The sequence below is a fragment of the Ictidomys tridecemlineatus genome, chromosome 6, assembly GCF_052094955.1.
Source record: "Ictidomys tridecemlineatus isolate mIctTri1 chromosome 6, mIctTri1.hap1, whole genome shotgun sequence".
Lineage (NCBI taxonomy): Eukaryota > Metazoa > Chordata > Mammalia > Rodentia > Sciuridae > Ictidomys > Ictidomys tridecemlineatus.
This window is the reverse complement of record NC_135482.1, coordinates 99,486,978-99,498,050: the sequence shown is the minus strand read 5'-3', so window position 1 is coordinate 99,498,050 and position 11,073 is coordinate 99,486,978. Positions and strand designations below refer to the sequence as shown.

At 36.6% G+C, this 11,073-nt stretch overlaps 1 pseudogene; it reads right to left on the bottom strand.

Annotated features, from left to right (window-relative positions):
- Window positions 1–726: 726 nt before the first annotated feature.
- LOC144365077 (C-type lectin domain family 4 member A-like) lies at window positions 727–7,404 on the bottom strand (annotated as a pseudogene).
- Window positions 7,405–11,073: the final 3,669 nt, after the last annotated feature.

Below are 11,073 nucleotides of genomic sequence, written 5' to 3'. Positions count from 1 at the left end.
AAATTTACATCCAATGGACTCTAGAGGGTTGTCAGTTGTCAACAGATCTCCACCTTCAGAGAAATCAGTCAGCTTCAACATTACCATTTCTACAAACTGATTGATGCATGAAAGTAAAAGTATTCTCCCCAGTACTGAACATTCTACCCAAAACCTTAGTGGCTTAAAACCATAACTACTGTATTACTTCTTACAATTCTTTGCAGTGATTAGCACTCAGTAGGATTGTTTCTGATTCTATATCACTCTTTAAACACAAACATCACACAAAACCTCTTCATACACATTGATGTAAAGATGCTCTAGAGAAAAATAAGTAAAAGACACTGAAACACACTCATACAGCACAAGGTAGAGTGAAGAGAAGAGTTCCAGCACTGGCTAGACACAGGATTAAATATTTCACTCCTGTTCAATTACTCTCTTCACTGAGGCAGTCAAAGGCATTTTGAGTAAAATGTATCTTTTAAAAATTCTATACCATCATTATGGTACAGAAATAATATGGAGTAAACTCATTGTAAATAAAGTAAAAGACACCACAATTATTGTATTAGGTGCTTTGTAGGAAGTAAACTGATAAATTCCATATGCAACACTAACATTCCCTCAAAAGTGGAATAGTTGACCACATACCTAAAAGTCTATGGAATGTCTTTCATAAAGAAGAGCTAGCTCTAGAATAATGAATGCAAATCCGAACACATGTCCATGAAAAGTGTTGACTCATAAGTAGATCTTCATTATTTCATAAACTGATCATTCACAATTTCTAAAAAATATATTATTCCAGCCCCATTACAATGATGTAGAAGGATGATTTACTATAACACAATGCTCTTCACTATGACTTGGTTCATCTGGATGCCAGAATCTGAAACAGAGAAAAAAGATGAAGTGACTCTTCCAAGACTGCTTTTAAAGAGGTTAGAGTCAGATATGGGTTCAGAAGCTGGGGTGGAACTTTGTAGAAGTCAGGGTCAGATATGCCCACACCAACCTTCCCCAATTCTCATGCAGTTTCTCATCCACCAACACCTCTGGCATTTATCTTGAAAATTGTGCCCTCATCACTCATATTTTCTCATACCTTATTGCACTAAACATTTGACCAAAAGTTACCCACAGGCTCTCCTCTAAACATAGGCCCTGTTGCCAGCAGACTGTCAATCCATGGGGCTTTCTTATATGAAGAAGGGAAGTCACCATGGTCCCATGAATCAATATAGGCTTTTTTCACTTTTTAATGGGATGATTTTGAAGTCTGAAGCATTAGTTAAATCTCTAGATCTTCTACTTATTCCAGTCAAATAATTTAATTTCTTAGATTCTCAGTTTGCCCATATACAAACTGGACCAGAGTAACAGCACTATATATTCCACAAAGAAGATATAAGGATCAATGGTGGAAGTATACTAATGTATTTAAATGCATTTAAAGATTACATAAATATGAGATATTGTAATAGTATACAAATTTAGGATTTTTGCTTTATGAGAAATATTAAATCACAATAATCCATAATGATCTTTAAAAACATGAGTTTTTATTACAGAGAATAAATAGAGTTTCTAAAAGCAAAGTAGAGTCCACTTGTTTCTAAAGACTATTGTTGGGTGACCTTAAAAACATGATTTTTAAATATAGAGAATAAATAGACTTTTTAAAAGAAAAGTAGAATCCACCCAGTTCTAAAGACTATTGTTGGGTGACCTTAGCTGAACTATCTATACTCTCCAAGCTCAATTTCCTTAGTTCTATAATAGGAAAAATAATGTGTGCCTCCTAGGGTTCTGTGATAATTTCATGGGGTAATAAAATTGATTAACAGTGTGTACAAAAGGACAAGAGTGAGCTGTTTTAGTTTCAGAACTGATGCTGGAACACTCTAAACTTCCTGCATGACCCAGAACCCAGGATTCCTTTATCTAATTCTGTACTCACATGGCACTTTGGTTGTATGGGGTCTCATCAACCCATTGCCAGTGGCCTTGACCCTCTGGATCTGATAGCCCCACAAAATAAGCAGCGTATTTATCCATATTCTGAGTGAGGAAATCCTAAAGGAAAAGAAAAGAAAAAGAAGTCATAGGCTTTAGATACTCAGCCTGAACTGAGGTATTTGTTTTTAGTTTTTTTTTAATTTGCCAAAACAGGCTAGGTATTGGTATTAATAAAACAGAAAGAAGTCCACTCTCATATGTAAATATAAAAATACTTTTAAAAGAATTATGGTGGTTTATTTCTTCTTTCTTATTTGAATAGTAAAGTCTATTAAATAACATGATACATAGTTTGATACATATACACAGTGCAAAATAATCAAATTAGCCTAGTTAACATTTCCATTTTCTTTATATTTTTAAAGATTTTACTCACAATTAATAATTATACATATTTAAAGGTATAGTGTGATTTTTTTCAACTGAACTCTTTATGGTCATATAGAAATGAAAACAAAACGAGATGGTTCAGGAATAACCAGATGGAGACCCACAGCACTGCAGACTTTTGAGCACCAAAGGATCAAAAACATCATCTGTGAGCCTTAATTATTTTAAATATGGAAGTGATTCATACCTACAACCATAATGAATTCTCATCTCAAATTCAACTTCCCTTTCTTCACTGAGAGAACATTTTTTAAAGTTGTTCATGAGAAAATCTTAAAAATTTAATCATTTTTCTTTCATTATATCAAGTGTTTTTTGTTGTTGTTGTTGTAGTTGTTGTTGCTGTTTTGTTTTTTTTTTGGGGGGGGGTATCCAAAGTTGAACCCAGGGGTTCTTAACCACTGAGCCACAGCCCCACCCTTTCTTATGTTTCAGTTAGGGAGGGGATCTTGCTAAATTGCTTAGTGCCTTGCTACATTATGGAGGATTGCTTTGAACTTGAGATCCTCCTGCCTCAGCCTCCTAAGCTCCTGGGATTACAAGCATGCATCACAACAACCAGCATTTCACAAATTCTTAAAATTTTATTTCTGATTGCTGATTGTGAGTCTCTTGATTTAACTTTGCCCATTCAAATTAATTCTCCTTTCTGTTAAGCAGTTGATAATTCAGAAAACAGTTATATATTGAAATAGCAACTGCTGTTGTAGGCAGAAACATTCTTATCCTTCCATTAAACCCCCAGGTCCTACATATTGAATGCCACAATTTCCCTGGGGGTATGTTAGGTACACTGAAGAAGGTACAAGGTGTGGAATATGAAGGTGAGGGAGCCTCTCCTATCTGTCTTATGGAAAGTTTTCTACCACAGCATCAATATCTATTCTTAGCAAAGAAAAGTACAAAAGTCAGACAGGAACATGACTTCATTGTCCCTTAAAAATTACTTGCTCTTCCTTGCTGTTGATTACCACCAGGTGAGCCTCTATTCTAGAGCAGTTCTCCTGACTCCTCCTCCAAGATTTTCTATCAGTAGAAAAAAAGTAGCAACTGGAACTAAATGACTTCCAATTCTGTGGGCAACAGCTCCAGACTTTTCCTTCATTGGCAAGAAGGTAAAATCAGTGCAATATATAAAAATTTATTTTTAAAGTGTGTGCATTTTTAAATTTAAAGACCTAGGGAAACCACATGAAAGCTGCAGCTCCCATATTCACCCAGATATAACAAGAAGAACCCTTTCCTCAGGTGCAAAGGAGCTAAGTCTGCCTCTACCAGGCATAAATGTGCCAGGACTCCTTTGTCCTGCTGGACAGTTATCAGGGAAAAAAAAACAGCTAAAAATAATGTTCAAATATAACCAAGACTCCAAAACCTCAAAACAAAAATATACAAGTTTCAACACAAAACAATTAATCATAACAAGAACCAGGAAGTTCTCAATTTTAGTAAAAAAATGATATTCAATGGGGGGAACAGATAAAAAAGTTACAATTATCCAACAAAGATTTTATAGCAGCCATGATAAAAATGCTTCAACCAGAAGATACAAACAATCTTGAAACAAAGAAAAAGCTCTAAGTTACTTGGAAAATCTCTGTGTCAAAATAAAAAATAAAAAGGATTGGAAGGTGGCTCAGGGGTTTGGCAGCCCAAGGTTCAATCTTAGGTACCCAAACAAACCATCATCCCCAAAAAAGAAACAAAGGTGTTGGGTGTGTGAAAGACCTTGCCTTTTGATTTTACTTCCCTGATGGGATTTCTCCCTGATGAAGTTAAGTTTCAGTCTCTGAAGAAGAACATCATGTAATCCCTTACCCCTCTCCGTCCTCATGGAAGGAACCAAGCAGAAGGGCTCCAAAGTCAAAAGTTTTCTAGACCTATCCCCACAGGACACAGTGTCTGCTCGCCTGTTCCTGAGTCACCCTGCCAATCAGCACCCACCACGTCGCCTAAGCAACCCTTCTTAAGCTGAAGCTTGCAGGCTCAGGCTACTGCTCTTTCCTCTCCTTTTTTCCCCTTCAGGCAGCCCCCCATTAAAAATTACTTGGTTGAATTTCCATCTTGGGTGACTCATTCGCCTTACAAAAGGAATGCTGACCCATAATGGCAATGGGGGGGGAGCATAGAAGGAATGGAGGAACTTTAGATAGGGCAAAGGGGAGGGACAGGTGGGGGGTAATAGGGGTAAGAATGATGGCGGAATGAGTTAGACATCATTACCCTAAGTACATGTATAAAGACAAGAATGGTGTGAAAATACTTTCTGTGCAATCAGTGACTTGAAAAAGTGTGCTCTGTATGTGTAATATAAAATGAATTGCATTCTGCAATCATGGATAATAAAATGAACAAATAATTTAATAAAAAAGAAAAAAACAAAAATAGACTCAACAAAAAAAACAGAAGATATAAAAATGGAAATTTTATCACTGAAAAATATAATAATATTTAAAAGCTTAGCAGACTTTCTTTGGCCTCCATCTGCCTACTCCTTCCTGAGCCTTCAGCATGAATGTTACCCAGATCAAATTTTGGAATTATCCATGAGTCAAGTTCTTAAAATAAATATCCATGTTCATGTTACTTCTGTTCCTCTGGAGAGCACTAACATAATGCACCACCCTAATAAATGGTAGCATAACTCCTCCATGATAAAACATTAGCTGCACAGAGCAACCTCCTTATGAACTGTACAGTGTGGGAATAGGAGAAGGAAAAGTAGCTTCACAATGAGAAACCTGACAAACACCACCTCAGGTGATCAAGTTAAGCATCAATAGTTAACATTCACTTTGATAATATATGCCCTTGAAATAATATGATGAATAGCATATTATATCTGTGATCTTCCTCCCCAAAACAAATAATCCCCCTATAATCATTAGAAAAGCTTATTTTAACACAGAGACAACCAATAATATACATAATGGTATTCCCCTAAATTGTCACAGTCATCTAACACGAAATATCTGAAGAAATATTATAGCAAAGAGGAACATAAAGAGATATGACAAATAAATGAATGTGAGGGAAGGCATGGGATTCTAGTATAGAAAAATAACAAGAGTTAAAAATTTGTAAAATCAAGAATGTTGGGCTAAGGAAGTGGCTCAGTGATAGAGACATGCCTAGCATGTGTGAACCCTGAATTCAATTCCTACTAAAACAGGGAAAAATCATGAATATTGGTTCATTTGTTGTAAAAAAAAATGTCCTTACTTAGGAATAGCTTAAATAATTGGCATTATGTGTGCAAGGTAGGATTAAAATACACTCTTCCAATATTATCTCCTCAATTTTTCTGTAAATTTAGAAATGTTTTCAAAACACTCTATTTAAAAGTAAAAAAATCACATTCACAATAATATATTTCTGTCCATTTTTATCAAATGTTTGACTGACATGTGAGAAAAACACTAGCCTTCCACAGAAAAATCAGAGAGAAGAACAGTCTGAAGAAATATCATAACAATATATTCTTTTTCAAAATTGAGCTTCACAGGGACAACGTTCAATGTCCATATAAGAATGTTAGATTCTGGGCTGGGGCTGTAGCTCAGCAGTACAGCACCTGCCTCGCAAGTGTGAGGCATGTGTGGTTTGATCCTCAGCACCACATAGATATAAATATATCGTGACCATCTACAACCAAAAAAATTAAAAGAATGTTAGATTCTATTAAACTGTACACTTGTAGCTTACAATGAACAGGAAACTCCACTATTTAGTGTGTTCTACCTGGAAATCATAAATACTGATTTGGGAATCGTACATACAACAGTCAGCAACTTAATTCTAGGCACATGAAGTTTTACTTTCCATGGGTGAATTCATTCTTACACACTTCAAATTTGTGTGAATCATTTCTTTTATAAATCTTTTATAATTTTTGTCTTCAAACAGGTGAGCACTTTTTGAAAGAAAGCTGGAAAATGGAACATAAAACAATCATTTTTCTGGTAGCATTAGGTCATTGCTATTTACATTGCTGTCTTGCATTCTATGGACAAAATCTACACATGTCCAATTACCAAACTGGACAGAGCCTGACAGAAAAATATTCCCCATGACCCCTCAGTCAATGGAATCCTAATCCTACTGATTTGGAAATATTAGGTATCTCCAGGAATTGCTAAAAGATGAGGAGTTGAAAGAAGACATGAAAGTTCCATCATAATGGGATCTGAAGGATGTTATCCATAGTCTCCTTCCAGAGTTAACCCAAGATGCAACAAAGGCTAAATTTTGTGAGATGGGAGTGGAAGTTATTTAAGGAAGTAAACAACCTGGGAATTTGGGGGAAGGAAGAATTTACTAACTTTAACAATTTCTGGGTGATCTTTTACAGAACAGAAAAAATGTTTTTCAAAAACCCAAAGATTGATCAAGAGGACATCATTATTCTTCATCTCTTTTGTGTGTCTCTCCCAATTTAGAACTAACTTATCCCCACCTCTAGAAATTAAATTTTCTAGACTGCAGTAGCATCTCAGTATCACAGCACTTGCCTAGAATATGCAAGGCCCTGAGTTAATCAACACTACTGCAAGAAAGTAAATCTCTTTTTTCCCTCTAACTTAATATTTGTTCCTTGACCCACTTCATTCGGGCTTTGGCTTTCATCGTTTCATTACAACTATCCATGAAATGGATCATCAGTAATTTGCTATGACCATTTATTAGTCATTTTCTAATGGCCTCTTGAAATCATTCGCCCAGGTCTTCCTCCTTAGCTCTTGGTACAGTGTTCTCTCCTGTTCCTGCCTCACCTTTCTTCCTGCTGCTTCTTATTCTCTTTCATCAGCTCTCTTCCTCCATTCACCTTTTTAAAAAATGTAGCATATCCAAGAGTTCTTTCCTAATCCTTACTTCTTGTTTAAAGTCCTCTTCTGGAGTGATAGCATGTATTTCCATGTAGAACGTGCTATCATTATGTAAATCACTTTCTAAATTCCAGAACTCTGTCCTAAAATCCAGGCAAATATGCCTCCCACTGGACATGTACATTGTGGTTTAACACATTGTAATGTGTTAAACATAAGTAATCATCTCTCAGAAGAAACCCACTATTTATCCTACACTGCCTACACCTTTGAACAACTTCTTTACTGCTGATTGTAAAGGGTCAGAATATTATTTTCATACTTGTCTTCTCTGGGTCATTTAATCCCCAATATGCATCAAGCATTGGCCTCCTTGATTATATCTTATTTACCCTTCAAAGCTTACCTGTCTTCTCTTTCTTCACTAACACTATCCTTAAATGAGTCTCTCAATGTTTTCCAATGAGATAATGAATTAGCATCTCTTTGGTGCATTATACTTATACATCATAATAGGATGCACTGCTACATAGTCACATGTTCACATAACATTATTTGGTCAATTTCATTCCACAGTACCTCCCTAATCCCTTCCCTCTTCTATCACCTGGTCCTCTGCCTCTACTCTAATACTTTTTTCTCAATTTTAATGAGACATCATCCCTTTTACTCTTCTTGCTCCCAAATTATCATATATGAGAGAAGACATACAACCAATGATTTTCTCAGTCTGGTTTATCTTATTCAACACAATGCTGTCTACTTCTATCCATTTTCTAGAAAAAAAATGCCTATCCTTATCTTCACCTTTGTCCTCTTAAATCCATTTCCAAACCTCAATAAAAGCATGCCTCCTTAAGTCAAATTTGATTATCTCAAATCCCTGCCCAAAATTCAGCGAAGACTCCACATGATTGACACACTGCAAAACTGGCCTCCATGTTCCACCCTTCTGGTATTTACACCCCTTTGCAATGTGATTTTGTACCTTCTCCAATAAAGAAATAGGGTCAGTTTTATCACTAATAGAATATATGAGCTGCCTTTAAGACTCCATTTGACCAATAGAATGTGCAAAAGCAACCAGGCTAGTTCCAAATTGAAACATTAATGTGCTTGGTTTTCATTCACCCTCCATCTTCAAAGTCTGCAAGTGCCCATGTGAACAAGCCCAGGCTGGCCTGATGAATAATGATGAAACTATGGTAAAATTGCCCCTTTCAATCCAGTTGACATGTTTTTTTCTCAAGCCAAGTTGCTTATTATCAGTCCCTAACTTCATGTGCATGAGGGAGTGCTGAGGGCCATTACCAAGTAGGAATGATGCATCGAAATTTCCTTGCCAAGCGTACCCCATGTTAATTGTGGTAATGCTGGCATCTTTGCTGATGGTGTCACCAGTGATGCAATTTTTCCAAAGGAGCCGTCAATTGGCTTGGTGTCATGGCATTTCTGTATCTTCCTCCCTTCTACTAGTGATGGTCTAAAATTTGGGGGCCAACAGAGGTGAGGCAAGAACCTCACCCCCCCACTGGTGCTTAGGCCTATCCACAAGCATGGCTGAATGCTGGACCGGTAGTCAGCGACGGGTTGATCTGATTGCAGTGGATTCAACCTAAGACAGGAAATTGACGTGTAAAGGTCAGTTCTCCCATGACGGGTAAGAACCACATGTTGAATTGGACAACCTACCAGGCACGGTCCTAAGCCACATTGCTTGTTGTTTAATTAATCAGAAGGGGGGAGATGCTGAGGGCCATTACCAAGTAGGAATGATGCATCGAAATTTCCTTGCCAAGCGTACCCCATGCTGCTTAGAGGACATTCGATGGGACATTGCATGCATGCTTTAATAAGGTGACCTTGCTCAAGGACCAAGGCGGATCCGGGTTTAGAGCTGATCAGGTTTGAGGAAGTAACTGGCTCCTTGAGTTTAAGGCATTGCCAGTTTAAGATAATGGGTTTTAGGGAAATTGGAGATTGAAGATTATTGCTGGGATTAGGGTGTTCCTGTTGCTTGTTCCCGTTGAGTTCTCGTGAGATTAAAATGGGATTTGGAGATAGCCTCGTGGAGTAGGTGAATTGTGCAGGCAGAACGCGTTTGCCCCTGGACCTGTGTGGAGGCGGTGTGAGAGCTGGAATAAAGAATTACTGTTTGAACCTACAAAGCTGTGAGTGCCTCGTGATTCTGGTGCCAAGCCGAGACATTGGCTTTGGCAAGGGAGTTCAGCCAGTACCAAAGAAACTCCCATCTGAGAACAGTCTAAATTGTTAAGCCACAGATGCATGAGCTAAATAAATAGTTGTTTCAATTCACTTTTAGGCTTGTTTGTTAAGTAGAAAAGGATATTTTATAAAATAACCTTCAGGGGAAAAAAATCAAAAATTCTTTGATACTATATAACATTCTTCATGATCTGAATTCTGTTTATGTGTTCAACCTACAACTTTGAGTAGAAAATTGTCATTTGGGGTTCATGATCTTAGAGGTGTCAGTGGATAGTCAGTCTTCTCCACTGCTCTAGGTCTGAGGTGAGGTAGAACATCATAGAAGAAATTGGTGGAGAAATACTGTTCAGCTCAAGATACTCAGGAAAAAAAAGCAAAGAATGAGCCAGGGGAAAACTATAATTCACTGAGGAATGATGTTGATCAAATTATATTGTCATATCATGTACATGTATAAATATGTAACAGTTAATCCCACTATTGTGTATAATTATAATTTACTCATTAAAAACATAGAAATAATTATTTCTTGCCTTCTGCTACATTTACTGTTGTTTTGCTCTTCCTTTTCTAGGGCTTTGAGATGAAGTGTGAGCTCATTTATTTGTTGGTTTTTTCTTTTCCTTTTTTTTTTTTTTTTAGGAATGACCTCCAGGCGATGAATTTCCCTCTTAAAACTGCTTTCATTGTGTCCCATAGATTCCGATATGTTGTTTCTGTATTTTCATTTATCTCTAAGAATGTTTTGATTTCCTCCTTTATGTCTTCTGTAACCCATTGATCATTCAGTAACATATTGTTCACTTTCCATGTGATGTAGGATTTTTCCTTCCTTCTTTTATCATTGATTTCCAGTCTCATTCCATTATGATCAGATAAGATGCATGGTATTATCTCCACCCCTTTAAATTTACTGAGGGTTGCTCTATGGCATAATATATGGTCTATTTTTGAAAAGGATCCATGTGCTACTGAGAAAAAAGTATATCCACTTGATGATGGTTGATATATTCTATATATGTCAGTTAAGTCTAGGTTATTGATCGTGCTATTGAGTTCTATAATTTCTTTATTCAACTTTTGTTTGGAGGATCTGTCCAATGGTGAGAGAGGTGTGTTGAAGTCACCCATAATTATTGTGTTGTGGTCTATTTGATTCTTGAACTTGAGGAGAATTTGTTTTATGAAAGTCGCAGCACCAATATTTGGTGCATAAATATTGATAATTGTTATGTCTTGTTGGTGAATAGTTCCTTTTAACAGTATATAATGTCCTTCTTATCACTTTTTATTAACTTAGTCTTGAAGTCAATTTTATTCGATATGAGGATGGCCACCCCTGCTTGCTTACGAGGACCATGTGCGTGGTTTGTTTTTTTCCCAACCTTTCACCTTCAGCCTGTGTATGTCTTTTCCAATCATATGTGTCTCCTGGAGGCAGAATATTGTTGGATTTGTTTTTTTAATCCATGTTACCAGCCTATGTCACTTTATTGGTGAGTTTAAGCCATTAACGTTTAGAGTTACTATCGATATATGGTTTGTATTTCCAGCCATGTTTGATTATTTATCTTTTTTAAAATTTGGTTTGTTTCTCCATGATTAGCTTTTCCCCCACCCTCTC